Here is a 15,496-nt window from a genome sequence, read left to right on the forward strand (position 1 = left end):
CTTCTTAAATTGTATCGGATCGCCTGATTTTTAATGTAGTCACTTAGCTCATTTAATTTAGCTAGGAGGATATCAACCTACCCATTTTGTTCATTTTCTATCTGTACCTTAATTTTTTTTAAACCCTTCCACTGTTTCAGCTTGTCCTGTTCCTCTGTGGGTTAATAGCCAACTATATTTCCTTATCCAGGCCTGTGTGTGGTGTTTTATTCAAGTACTAGGTTGTTTTTCATCCTTATTTCTTGGATTGGTAAAATTTGTAGTAGGTTTCATGTGGATTAACCTTTGAGCTCTCTTGTACACCTATGGAATTCCAAATATCCCCACCTAATCTCCTTCTGTTTTCCTTCCTGGACATAATTGGATGTACATTGCTTACCTATGGACTTAATAGTATTTCTTTCTTGCTTCTTCTACTAATCTTACTGTTATTAATGTTCTTCCTTCTTCTTACACCCTTCTAACCACCATTTGTGAGTACCAGTTACAATTATCTGTGAGAATGTGCCATGTTAAAGTGGGTTGAATGCATGATAATAGATAAGAAATATCTCATTCACTCTGTACTGCTGATCTGGCTCTGTGAACCTGGTAATCACAAATTATTTCTCTTGGATTTTTTTAGCGGTAACATTTTTTCAAATTTTTGGCATCTTGATCTTGTAGCTTTGTATGTCTTTCGTTTTTTTTCATCCTATATTGGGATCTGCCATGTTCTGATGAAGTTTATTAGCTGCTATTTTTTAACGTCTGCTGTTCACCTTCAATCTGGGATTACTTGGCATGTGTTATTTGATGCTATTCTTCAAATTTTTCATTGAATATTTCCTTGGATGTCATGGATCTCATGATTACCTGAATTGGATCTCTATTGTCCCAACCTTGTGTTCTTTACTTATTCCCTGTGTGTTGTGATTGGTGTTTTGGTGGATTCCTTACCCTGGTTGGTATTTATTGTATTATGGGGAGTTGTGCTGAGGATTTGATGTCCTTTTAAAAAGAGTGATGCAATGTCTCTACTGATTGTTCATTGTTTTGGGGTAAGGCAAGTTAGATACTTATGAAGTGATATGTTCTTAAGTATTTTAATATGTGGAATTGTGTGGTTTACCATCTCTGATCTGTTTGGGGTCGTTGGAGTAAAGGTTGCGTTCATGATGTAGATTTGAACCATTGATTTGGAAAAATTTGATCGTTATTATGGGATTTCTTTCGTTCTTCTTAAAATTATGTGCCATTTTGGGCTCGGATTGTGTTATGTCATGTGTTTTGGTATTAATGCATACCTCCTTCTGACATCACTTACAGTACCTGGCCACTTTATTAGACTCAACATGAAAATCTTCATTTTTCTAACAAAATGTTATATTAACAGACTTTTAATGGAATATTACACATTCACTAATGGATAGCATTACAGTATGTTTAATTTACGATGCCATACACAGTTTTATGACTGCAATTCTAATATTTAGTCAGTCCACCCTTAGCTTTTATGACTGCTTGCACCCTGCGAGGCATACTTGCAATGCAAGATGAAGCTGCTGCTGACAACTTTTCATTATGGTTCCAATGAAATATGATCTCTTCAAGTACTGAAGCTTGGTAGTAATACACTCTTTACCGATTTCACGTTTCAGACATTGCCACATATTCTCAATCGGGTTCAAATCGGGTGAATTACCAGGCCAATCCAAAAGAGGAATTTCTTTCTCTTTCAGAAAAGCTTTAATAGATTTTGCCGTGTGGCATGGAGCCCCATTTTGCATGAAAATCTTGTTTTCACCTTCACTAAATTGCGGGATCAGTCTCTTTTCAAGTATTTGTCTGTACTGATCCTGACGCATTATACCCTCCACAACCTGAAGACGTCCCATTCCCTTTCCACTTATCACTGACCAAATCATGACCTTGGTAGGATGTTTTACTGTTTGCTGGACGCAATTCTTCTCATGCTTTTCACTAGACAATCTTCTTACAAACCTGGATATCTCACTTGACAGCTCAAAAGTTGATTCATCACTGAAGCAAACCTAGAAATTAAGATGATGTGTATGAAATTTAAAGTTGTAAATACTCGTTGGAATTTTCCTAGCTAAAACAGCATTTGTTAAGGAATTTATAAAAGGAACTTAACCTTTTCCAGTCTTCTGCTGTGAAATGTTGGTGTTTTCTTGCCCACTGTAGCCTCCGTTTCATCATTCGCTCAGTAAGTTTGGCTTTCTTAGCTAGTCGACGACATCGGTACCCCAACTGCAAGTACGTCGACGCACTGTTCCCTCAGAAACCTTGATACCACTGTTGTTCAGTTCTTGGGTTATAGTAGCATAAGATGCCCTTCTGTTTCCTTTGACAATTTTGACGAGCAAACGTTCTGCTCTTGGAGTCAGAATATTTTTCCTACCACATTTCCCTCTTCTGTTCTTCGGGTAATCTCTATCAGTTTTGTTTGTATTGCTTATACGACACACAGAAGTCTGCGATATTCCTAAATGGGCAGCAATTTCTCGTTGTCTGATTTCTATGCTGCAAAAGTCCCTTCACAAACTCAATTTTGCAAGGAGAAAGGTCCTGAGACTTCCCTATAACTGTTATCAAGAAATTGTTTGATTTCCCAAGTAACAAATTTAAGACCACTGCTATCTCATAAAGTTCCCGTTATAAACACAGATTTAGCGTAAATATCTAAAATACGGCAAGACAAACTGTTAAAGTTTAACGTTTCCTTGTGTTACTTAAGAAGTCTTATGGTAATGATCACATGGTATCACCTTAGTTATTATTTATTTTCATCCCTTGGAACATTTCATTTTTACAACTCAGTCTCGGGAGGAGGTTCCTATTGAATGTAAAGAATTAATGTCTCAAGCGTGTGTAACATTTCCTTTAAACAATGAAAGGTAAAATAGGTTACTCATGTTACATTATTATTATTGTAGTATTCTCTTTCCATTCCCCAGATGTGGAGGTTTTGGGGAGGGGAGAGTTGTAAGGATGATACTTTAAGTTTAGAATTTCCATTAAGCATGTCGTCCTTAAGATGTTAGCAGAGCTATACAGATCCTTCTCTGTGTAGTTCTGCGTTATGCTGAGCTCCCGATTTATGTATTCCCCCCATCGCTTCCTATTACTAACAGGAAGGCTGGTTGGCCTTGACCTGTGTTGGAGTAGCCATTTTGGCAGTTTTACTTCTGTCTCTGTACAAGATAGATGTGCCACGGAGGCTCCGATATTTTTTCCAGGGTTTCCCATCCTTTTGGGTGTGAAGCATTGTAAGTGACATTTTATTCTTTTCTTCTATCTATTGGTTGTGTTTAACACCGTAAATTGACCTTGTATCTTTATTAATTCTGATCTCGAATTCTCCACTCCAACCTGCCATTCTTGTTAGTATTCAGAGCTAATTTTGTCATTAGTTCATTACTGACCCTTTTTCCTAAAACCCATTTTTCTTCTGGTTTCTGTTTTAGATATTATTATGGTCAGTAATGTTGATTCAGTCCATCTGTTATGGAGGCTCTCACTTGTTTTTTCTTTCATTTGTAATTCTGTATCCGTTCAATTTCATTTTCAACGTCTGGTTTCATTATGATGTACCTTACATACATACATACATACATATCCCACGTCTTAAGCGATGGGTCGGCAAACGAGGCTTCTCCACCAGTTGCGGTCCCTGAACTTCTCTCCTTCTTCAATACTTTCCAAAGTATGTCCTCTGTTGAATGTCAATCTTCACCATGTCCTTGTACCCGAGTCTTGGTTGCCCTCTTTGTCTTTTGTCTTCAATTATGATGTACCTTATTCTACCTAATATGTCAGATCAGTCATGTAATTTTATTTTAAATGGGACGATTTAAGCCATTTTCCTAAATTCTATTATTTAATCTTGGTTTTAATTACTGGTGGGCGATAACTTAAATATGCCTAACCGTTCTGTACATTAACCTTTAATCATAACCCACCCTGTGGTGGTAAATTGATAATAATTAATTGTTAATTATGTATTGAGAAAAATGAAAACCAATTCAACGGTGTTTTGCCACATGTTTGACTGTCTGATATTTATTTCGTTTGGTCGTCGTCTTGGTGACATTTATTGTAGCAAGTTTTGTTTTGGGGGATATGACTACCGAGTTGGATTAAACTGAGATTGGGTGAACGTTTGGGTTTGATTTGACTTGAGTTTGATCTTGCGAATTTGGTGGTGATAATTACTAATCTTACTTTTATTTCACCACTTTATTGGATGATTTATTGTGTCATCCATTCTTATTCTCCTGGTATTAGTAATTTATTCGATTAAGCAGTTACTTCTGCTTGACTTGGGTTGCTCTAGAGGAGTTAATGGTGATATTTACTGATCTCACCTTATTTCACCACTCCATTCGATTTGTGTTGTCATTCGTGTCTTATTCTCTTGCGATTTAATTAGTAACTTACTGAATTAAGCAGTTGGTTCTACTTGACTTGAGTTTGCTCTAGTAGACTTAAAGGGGACACTTACCGATCCCACATTTATTTCACTACATCCTTGGATTATTTATGGTGTCATCCATTTGTTATGCTCCTGCTATTTAATTAGAAAAGTTTTGGATTGAGGAGCGAGTTCTCCGTGACTTGACCTTGGCCTACCTTGCTCCAATTTTGGTTGTGAGCATTTCTTCTACTTACCTTGGTAGGGAATTTTAGCTAACGTTGCCCTCTGATTTTTATTCTATTGATTTTAAGTTCTCCCCCTTAACTGATTTGGAATTAACCCTATTGTGTCCCTCGTATGGTGGGTTTTCATATGAATTATTATATTGGTGGGTATTTGCTTGATTTTGTGTCCCTGGTAACTTATATACCCTGTTCTGTGTTAACACCGTACTAAAGGTACTGGTTTCGTTTTTCTCCATTTATGCTTGTCAATGTATTTAATTGATAAACTACCTGTCCCATCTTCCTTGAGCTATTATTTCTAAATCATCCCATGATTAACCGATTTATTTATTGACTCCCTGAAGGAGTGGTGTAATACTCATATACTGTTGTTATTAAATTAAACTATTTCTAAAAATCTAGGCCTTATCCTTTCATGATAACGGTTGTGTACTAATCTCTAATATTTACTACATTAATTTTTAAAAAAGATGGTCATGATTGCAATGATCCACTATAAGGACGCTCTCCACACATTTACTCCTTTGAGGTGTAAGTTACCTTGCCTTTTACTTGTACTAATTTATTTCATTTCCTGTGGTTTACTGCTTGGGTGTAGTGACTTTGTGTTGTAATTTATTGTTTGGTTTTTCTGGGTGTGAGTGTATTCGCACAGTGTGTGTTATTTTAATCTTATTAAATTATTATAATTAAAGAACCACCTTTCCAATACACAAAATCCTTATATTTAGGATGAAACCATTTAATCACAAATTGGACATGTTTCACTCAACTTTGTGAGCATCATCAGCAATAGTTAACATAAATCATTGGTGGGTCAGGGCCCTGATCCTGGTGTATATCACAAAAGAATGTCTAATATACATTGATAAAAATATATAAATTTAACACTTTCAAATAATCAATAAGATTATTTATGTCTATTAAAACAAAAAAAAATTTTTCATTAAAATTGTTTAAAATGTAAACGGAATGGATGGCTTAGAAGTTAAAAATAGTATATGGTAGTTAGATGTTCTTAAAATCGTTGTCCAATATATCTACGCTCGATTGCATTAACTGTTTGATAAATTCAGTTTTTCATATCAGGGTGAGTTCTTATAATAAACTATATTGCTGTTTTTTTTTTAAATAAAGATGATGAGAAACGCTAAAATCGCACACGATGGTTGAAAAACGAAGTTCACTGGTGATAAAATGTCGTCTAGATCGGCGTAAATTAGCCTTTATGGGACTCCTTGCATTGTAATTTCAGCCGTTATTTTGTGCAGTAATGTGTTAAAATTGTTCTTCTAACGGAGAATTACTGATCTATTATATGGAATTGATCGGATGTATCCTGTAAAAGAAAAGGGGGGGAGGGGGAATATGAGTGTCATCTATTGGAAAAATTATTTTAAAGAAAGTAGCACTTCAAGGAGATGATAACGGAAAGCACTTACCCGTTGCTGATGATGCTCACAAAGTTGAGTGAATGTCCAATTTGTGATTAAATGGTTTCATCCTAAATATAAGGATTTTGTGTATTGGAAAGGTGGTTCTTTAATTATAATAATTTGATACTCTGAACTCCAATACGGTTGAAAAGAAAAATGAGATTTATAAATTATTTTAATCTTGCCGGATCTCTGTGCATTGTGATCCTTACTGTTATTGCGTTGTTAACATTCTGTCACCCAGTACGTTACTGAGTCTTGAGTACCACTGTGCCATTATATTTAATTATAATTAATGGGTCCGGTCTTAGTGTTCCGCACGTTACTGTGTTAACTGATCCCATCTAATTTGGTGTCACACGTTACAGCATTACTGCGATTATGTTGTATTTATTTTAACTTGCCTATCTATGCATGTGCACACGTTACAGTACTGATGACTTATCACTATTAATAAAGATGAGAAGGGCTACCTATTCAATACTAAATATAATATTTCATAATACATAGGGACTAGTTTTGACATTCACCCTTAAATTATAAATGGAAAAGATCTTTAAATGTAACGTGAAAACACCTACACCTAATAGAACACCACTGGCATGTCTTGAAGCAGTAACGAAGTATGTTGTAGTTACACGTGAGTCCACTAAAATTAAAGTTTCTTGCACATACATCCAACACTTTTGTGTCACTTTTTCTTCTAGAAAATCGTATTCTTAATATAAAACAGTATATTATAATGATGTCTGTTTGGTGCAGATTTTATAAAAACAAAACCAGATAAAAGTACAACATTAAACCGTGCTCTTTATATACCCATACCCAATCCACCCCCACCTGACCCTCCTCATCCACAACCACTATACATTATTTCTCTATACCCCACTAGCCAATCTGTCTAATGCTGGTATCGTGTATCCACATACTAGTTCATAAGGCACCTAAAGATGTATCATATATTTTCTTTATACTGTTTCGTTACCCATTTAATTTTCCTTTCCTTTTCTAAACATTCATTTTATATGGAATAATTTGAATGATCACTTCACCAGATCAGAAGGTCACAGACTCATACTGTGAATATCCTTATTAATACCACAAATTGACAGTTTACAAATTCTTAACAATAGTTAAAACTGAAAACCAAAAGACATCCATCACTTATTGACTATCTTTATAACTCCAACAATAATGCAAGATAAAAGCTACAAACAGACATCATAATAATGTATTGATTTATATTAAGACCATGATTTTCTTATAAAGAAAAGTGACATAAAAATGTTTGACATATGTGCAAGACATCAATTTTAATGGGTTCAAGTGTAACCACAACATATTTCATCAATGCTTCATGATGATGAAGATGATGCTCGTTGTTTAAAGGGGCCTAACATCAAGGTCATCGGCCTCTAATGGTACGAAATGAAATTACAAATCAAAAGTTCAAAATCATCCACTGACTAAAATAAAAAATGTCATGAATGAATGGATGGATATGAATTTAAAACAATCAGTGGGTCCGACTCAAAAAATCATAAATAATAGTATTAATGACCAAGGGTCCACTTCTAAAGCACAATCCTGAATTGAAGATGCTTGTTGTCTAAAGGGGTTGTCGAATATCCAGGTCAAAGGCCCCTCATAATGGTACTTGACGCTAGTAAAGTAGAACCATGGTATTTGTCATGTTGGGGTACTAATCAAAAGTAGTTAAGACTCACAGTGTTCCACACATGATGGTACTACTCGCAAGTATTGTACATCGTACAGGTAACAAAGACCTATGGTATTTCTCACATAATGGCGCCACTCATAGCCAACGCAAACCGATGAGGTTCCGCACCTAGGTGTACTAGTCACGGGCGCCGGTAATCCCGTGGTGTTCCTCACATAGTGGGTACTAATCATAGGCAACGCAGACCCATGGTGTCACTCATATAGTGGTACTAATCACAGGCAATGCTCAGACCCGTGGTGTTTCTCACAACGGTACTAATCACGGGTACTGGAAACCCACAGTGAACCACTCTCTGTTGCTACTAATCACAAACATCTGGTGTACCTAATACAGTGGTACTACTCGCAAGTAAAGGCGACCCATGGTGTTCTCCGCGTGATGGTACTAATCAAAAGTAGTTTCATGTTTCTAAGACAATCATCCCTTGGTCGCCCCTTTTAGTTGCCTCTAACGACAGGCAGGGGATACCGTGGGTGTATTTTTCGTCTGCGCCCCCCACCCACAGAGGGTAGAGAGACAGAAAAAAGAAAATAGAAGGGATCCATCACTGAAAAATGAAGTAACGGACGAAGAAAGGCAAGGGCCACGAAGGGCATAATAATGAAAAAGTCCCTAGGCCTCGAATGCTCTAATAACGCCGGGGTCAGAAAGAACAAGAGTTGACCAAGGGAGGTTGGACAGGATAGATGAAAGTGAGGAGCCTGGCACAAGTAAGTGGAAGCTGATTGATTGATTGATGTTTGTTTAAAGGGGCCTAACATTGAGGTCATCGGCCCCTAATGGTACATAATGAGATGAAATGAGATGACAAATTAAAAGTCCAAAATCCTCCACTGACTAGAACTCAAAGCATGAGGACGAAGAATGAATGGATGGATTGATATGAAGTTAAAACGATCAGTGGATCTGACCCACAGTGCCTCACATTCACAGAAGCTGGCACAAAACAATAGTAGTACGGTCCGAGGGACTGCTTCTGTAGCATGATATTGAATCTATTAGAATATTCTCGTTCTCGTAATCCAAGTAATCGGCCCTCATAATGGTATTTATCACTAGAAAAGTAGAACCATGGTATTTCCCATGTAGTGGTACTAATCAAGAGTAGTGTAGACTCGCAGTATCCCATACATTATGGTACGACTCACAGGTAATGAAATTTGCACATGTATTACAGACCGAATATGTTTCGTATATTGCGGCGCCCTTGACAGGCAACGCAAACCTACGGTGTTCATCACCTAAGTGTATTAACCACAGGGACTCGTACTATCCCGTGGCGTTTCTCATATAGTGGGTACTAATCATAGGCAAGCCAGAACCATGGGTTCCTTCATCCCATGGTGTTGCTCATATAGTGCTACTAATCACAGGTACTGTAAAAGACGTCGTGCCCATGTTTGCTACTAACCACAAACCTATTTGGTACCCAACATAGTGGTACTACACGCAAGTAAAGGCGACCCATGGTATTCCCCGCGTGGTGGTACTAATCACAAATAGTTTCATGGTTCTAATTTGATCCCTTGGTGGAAGTGGAAGCAATGCCAGGACTCAGCTAAGGGCCCAGTGGTTGCCAATCCACACTCCCAAGTTGAGAGCCCCTTGGGCCCCTTTTAGTCGCCTCTTACGACAGGCAGGGGATACCGCGGGTGTATTCTACGTGTGCGTCCCCCACCCGCAGGGGGTCATCAATGCTTCAAGACATTATATTAGGTATTGTTGTTTTCAAGTTACATTTAATGTTCTTTTCAATTTTCAATTTAAGGCTGAAGATGACCCAATACAAGGGTTGAAACTCGTCCCGATGTAATAAATAAGTTAATCTTAACATATTATATATATACAGTACTGAGTAGGTGGGCCTTCTCATACTTCTTGACACATTAAAGTATTACAAACAATGAACCTCATGATGATTCTGTATTGACTTACAAATAATTCAAAACTGACTCCTAAAGGAAAATTATATTTTCCCATCTTTCAATACACTGTTAAGAAATAATGAAGAGACTTTTTTTATATATAACACCAAAAGGTGTTTCTGTCCCTGTTGGACCATCATCATCTGGATAATAAATAAATTAACAAGAGACATTCTAAAACATTACTAGAAAAGTATGATACATAAAAGAGATGGTGTGTTGTGAAAATTAAAAATGAGTCAATGTGAACGACGGATTTTTCCATTTTACACACTAACATATAACCTCCATCCTGTATTAATTAAGAGTCCACCAAAGGTGGAACAAGAAGAGTTCTCATAATTAACTTGCATTTCACCAACAGAACAATAACTATTCCTTTTAACATGACAACAAGAATGTAAAAAGATGACTTCATTTTTATACATAAGACAATGCAATTTAGCATTAACACTCACAAGTGGATTTTTAAAAATCGTCGCACTATATGATTTTTCACGAGAGTTTAATCCTGATGTAAACAAGGCATGTCCATGCCTCAGCCAAAGAAAGAGTTGTGATTCGCTGAGCGTGTACTATCGACCTCCGCCCCGTCAATGTCTCGTGTTCGGACATACAGTGCTGAGCATATTACCTAAAATAGACGAGGAACAGATTTTGAGCTGTGCGAAACTAAACAGAGGGGTCTAAAGGGAGATCTACTGCTGAAGATTAGGGCCTACGTTATTTATTTATTCATTTCTGAATATTAAAGAAAGCTATCGTAGGCTAGAGCACCTCTTGCTCCATTTCTCTCACTGTGAATACTGACACTTTACAGCTGCTGCAAGATGCAACACCTTATCTCCACGCTGTACAGCTTGGGACTTTCCCTCGCTATGAGAAGACTTCCTGCATTACACCACGCCTTCTGCCTTCATATCTCGTTATTTAATCACTGTTTAATTTTAAAAAATTATAGATACACACCGGTGTATATGACAACCATATTTTACTTTGATTACGTACTCTTTCAGACTATCTAAATGTAATAAACTAAGATAAAATTAAATTAATGCCACCTACTAATTTTCTTCGAGCTCGCATACAGTCCAGTGAGTACGACGGTTGCTTCTCCAATCAACTACGTCTGTGTCCACGTGCAAAGCCAAGGTGCTCCGCCTATTTGTTTACATCAGGATTAAACTCTCGTGAAAAATCATATATATAACATTTAGCAGTAAGACTCATATGTGAACTTTTTAAAATCATCATGCTATATTTTAATACACTTAATTTTCACAACACACCAACCCTTTTATGTATCATACTGTATTCTTCTAGTAATTTTTAGAATTATGTTGTTAATTTATTTGTTAGCCAGCTGATGAGGGTTCAACAGGGACCGAAACATGTTCTGGTGTTATAAAAATGTCTTTACATTATTTATTAATAGCGTAAAGTCTTTCTTAGTGGTGTACTGATAGGTGAAAAAATATAATTTCCTCTTATGGGTTCATTTTTACATTAGAGTATATGATAAATTTCATAATACCTTCACTAATTCACGACTGGAAGACCATGTTTACGACTCTGGTAGTTTAGTGGACAGTTTACTGCTTCAAATAACATTGATTTTGATGTTTTTATTACCACATAATTCCATGTACACACCTCTTATCTTTTTTAAGCAACATACTCATTGCAAAACAAAGAACATGCATGATATGTGTCAGAATTATTTATGATGATGCTTGTTTAAAGAGGTTTAACATCTAGGTCATCAGCCCCTAATGGTACGAAATGAGACAAAATGTAATGACAATTTTAAATTCCTAAATTCACTCACTGACCAGAATTCATAACTTGATGATGAAGAATTAACCCATTAACTGCCATGATCCTCAATTGGGGATTTCTTCTTTCCTTGGAGATTCTGTTTCTATGTTAAGGTTGGTAAAATGAAACACTTGCGAATTTTCAAATAACAGTAAGTCATGTTATAATATTGTATTTCCAAATTTCAATCAACTGAATTTAATATCTAATGCTTTCAGAAGGTATAGAACACCCTTTCATCTTCATGGTTATTTTCTTTTAGCATTGGAGGCTTCTGAAAGCTTGATCCCCATTTGGGGCTCATGGCAGATACCATGTAAGTTTTTGTTTTATTTTCTTCAGATCGTAATGAGTTGTTATACTGCAGTTTGTCTTAAAGAAATCGAGGAAATAGTCAATGATGCAAACTTGGTGGTTTGTGATATCCATGAAAATGACTGTGATGTGAATGACACTATTGAAATTGTTGAGCTACCACCGGATCGCGTAGACAATATTTCAGACTGTGAGGACACTGACAAAACTGAACAAGATATAGCATATGAGTAACAACACAGTAAAGGTTTCCACCTATTCAATACAAAATATATTCACAATATTTTAAAATTGCATGGAACTAGTTTCGACCCATCTAGGGGTCATCACCAGCCACATCAAAGCAAAGATCACTCTTGACGAAATCCTAAGAACATGTTAATTTTAATAGTTTTTTTTTTTTTTTTCTGACCCATCTAGGGGTCATCATCAGCCACATCAAAGCAAAGATCACTCTTGACGAAATCCTAAGAACATGTTAATTTTAACAGTAAGATTATTATGGAATAACAAGTGAATGTGGTAAATGAAAAGAGATGTTAGTATGGGACAGGTGAGTAATAGCTAATAAATATACAAGGAATATACATAAGAGGTTTGGAATAAAGTATAAAAGGGGGCTTGGTGTTGTAAAAATTATATAATCATGGAAAACAGTAAGTCCTTATAATGAAGAATGCAATGTGAAATGACACATATAAAATTATATATGGCTTAGGAAGAGTGGAGGTGGTTTAGGAGGGGAAGAGGGCTTAAGGTGGGGTTGAAGGGTGCGGGAGTAAGGGTAATTGTCTCGGAAAAGTACCTTTGATTAAATTTAGGATTGAGTTTTGGTTGGTTGCATTATTGTTTCTGAGGAAAGTGATAAATAGATCGAAGAGTATGTTGGGTTTCTCTGAGATTCATTGAGATTGTGACTGGCATTAAAGTATTGGTCTAGGTGTACGTAGTAATTTTCCATTATGTCGAGTAAAGGGCCCTTGTTTGCTAATACGAGGATGTCCATATCTTGTTCGATATTGGTGAAATTATGGTTATAATCTTGCATGTGTTGGCCGATGGCTGAAAACTTGTTGTATTTTATTGCGTTAGTGTGCTCGTGGTATCTGATATTGAAGTTTCTACCGGTTTGCCCGATGTAGGTTTTTCCACAGGTGTTACATTTGATCTTATAAACTCCTGATTTTAAAAAACTGCTGGTCCTGTTGATGTTAAAATTAACATGTTCTTAGGATTTCGTCAAGAGTGATCTTTGCTTTGATGTGGCTGATGATGACCCCTAGATGGGTCGAAACTAGTTCCATGTAATTTTAAAATATTGTGAATATATTTTGTATTGAATAGGTGGAAACCTTTACTGTGTTGTTACTCATATGTTATCCTCAGTTCAATACGGACCAACAACATGAAATTTATAACCCTTAAAGAAGATATAGTCCCAACTGATGTACCAGGAAGATTGGAAGTGCACACTCGCCAAGAACAGAACTGTGAAGGAACTGTGCAACCTGAAGTGGAAGATCCAAACCCCGCAAGAAAAAAAAAAAAAGTTAGGTTTAATATCATTTCTAAGTGGAAAGGGGAAGACGCAACATAAGGTAAATCATATCATGACTCTCAAGAAATTGAGCAGCGGTAAGTCAGTCTGACAACAGCTCTAAAAGAAAAGAGCGCTGTTGGATGTTTCGAAGAATTCTTTGATGAAACAGTACCGAGATTGATTGTTAGTGAAAGCATTCGGTATAGCTCCCAGAACAATAATCACAGCTTCCAAATATCGCCAGAATGTATCATGCCGGGCTGAGTGGCTCAGACGGTTAAGGCGCTGGCCTTCTAACCCCAACTTGGCAGGTTCGATCCTGGCTCAGTCCGGTGGTATTTGAAGGTGCTCAAATACGACAGCCCCGTGTCGGTAGATTTACTGGCACGTAAAAGAACTCCTGCGGGACTAAATTCCGGCACCTCGGCGTCTCCGAAGACCTTAAAAAGTAGTTAGTGGGACGTAAAACAAATAACATTATTAGAATGTATCATAGGAATTCTGCTATTCACTGGATATCACGCCCTTCCTCAAGAGCAGCTGTATTGAAATGAAGATGAGGATTTTGATGTATTAATTGTGCGGAAATGTATGGGTCGCAACCGATATTTTGAAATCAAATGCCACCTTCACTTCAATGACAACTCACTTCTGGATAGCATCCCGTGGTCTGAGAGAGACAAACTTTTCAAAATTCGTCCCTTACTAGATTTGCTAAATAAGAATTTCATGAAATGTGGCATTTTCACTGAAAACCTGAGTAGCGATGAGCAAATGATACGATACTATGGGCATCACTACTTGAAGCAATTCATCCATGGGAAGCCAGTGCAATTCGGGTCATGGGCAATGGGCCATGTGCTGTTCCCAAAGTGGATACAGTTATCAGATGTCTGTGTATGAAAGAAAAACAAATGGTACAAATGATGTATCACTTCTAGGACTTAGTGCTTCAGTGATACTGAAAATGATTTCCATACTACAATCTCCACAGGTTCACAGTCTATTTTGATAACTTTTTTACAGCTTTCCAACTGATGATGATGATGCTTGTTGTTTAAAGGGGCCTAACATCGAGGTCATCGGCCCCTAATGGTACGAAATGAAATTACAACAAAAAGTACAAAATCATCCACTGACCAAAGTAAAAAAAAAAGCCATGAAGAAGGAATGGATGAACATGAAACCAAATAAACAAAAAAACAAAAAAACCCAGTGAATTCAACTCAAAAAAGGTCATATATAGTAGTATTACTGACCAAGGGACCGCTTATAAAGCACAATCCTGAATCATGCTTGATGTCTAAAGGGGTTCAAAAACCAGGTCTAAGGCCCCTCAAAATGGTGCTTATGGCTAGTAAAGTAGAACCATGATATTTGTCATGTTGGGGTACTGATCAAAAGTAGCGAAGACTCGTGGTGTTCCACACATGATGGTAATACTCACAAGTATTGTACGCCATACAGGTAACGTAGACATATGGTGTTTCTCACACAATGGCGCCACTCATAGCCAACGCAAACCGATGAGGCTCCTCACCTAGGTGTACTAACCACACATCCTGTGGTGTTCCTCACATAGTGGGTACCAATCACAGGCAACACAGACCTACGGTGTCGCTCATATAGCGGTACTAAACACAGGCAACACCCAGACCCGCGGTGTTGCTCACATGGGTACGACTCACGGGTACTGGAAACCCACAGTGACCCTCTCACAGCTGCTACTAAGCACAAACCTATTGTGTACCTAACATAGTGGTACTACTCGCAAGTAAAGGCGACCCATGGTTTTCCCCGCATGATGGTACTATTCAAAAGTAGTGTCATGGTTCTCATACAATCATCCCTTGGTCGCCCCTTTTAGTCACCTCTCATGACAGGCAGGGGATACCGTGGGTGTATTTTTCGTCTGCGTCCCCCACCCACAGGGGGTAAAGAGAGAGAGAAAAGAAGAAGAAAGAAGGGACCCGTCACTTCAAAAGATGAAGGAACGGACTAAGAAAGGCAAGGGCCACGAAGGGCGTGAAAATTAAAGACCCCCTAGGCCTCG

The sequence above is a fragment of the Anabrus simplex genome, chromosome 4 (genome assembly GCF_040414725.1).
Source record: "Anabrus simplex isolate iqAnaSimp1 chromosome 4, ASM4041472v1, whole genome shotgun sequence".
NCBI lineage: Eukaryota > Metazoa > Arthropoda > Insecta > Orthoptera > Tettigoniidae > Anabrus > Anabrus simplex.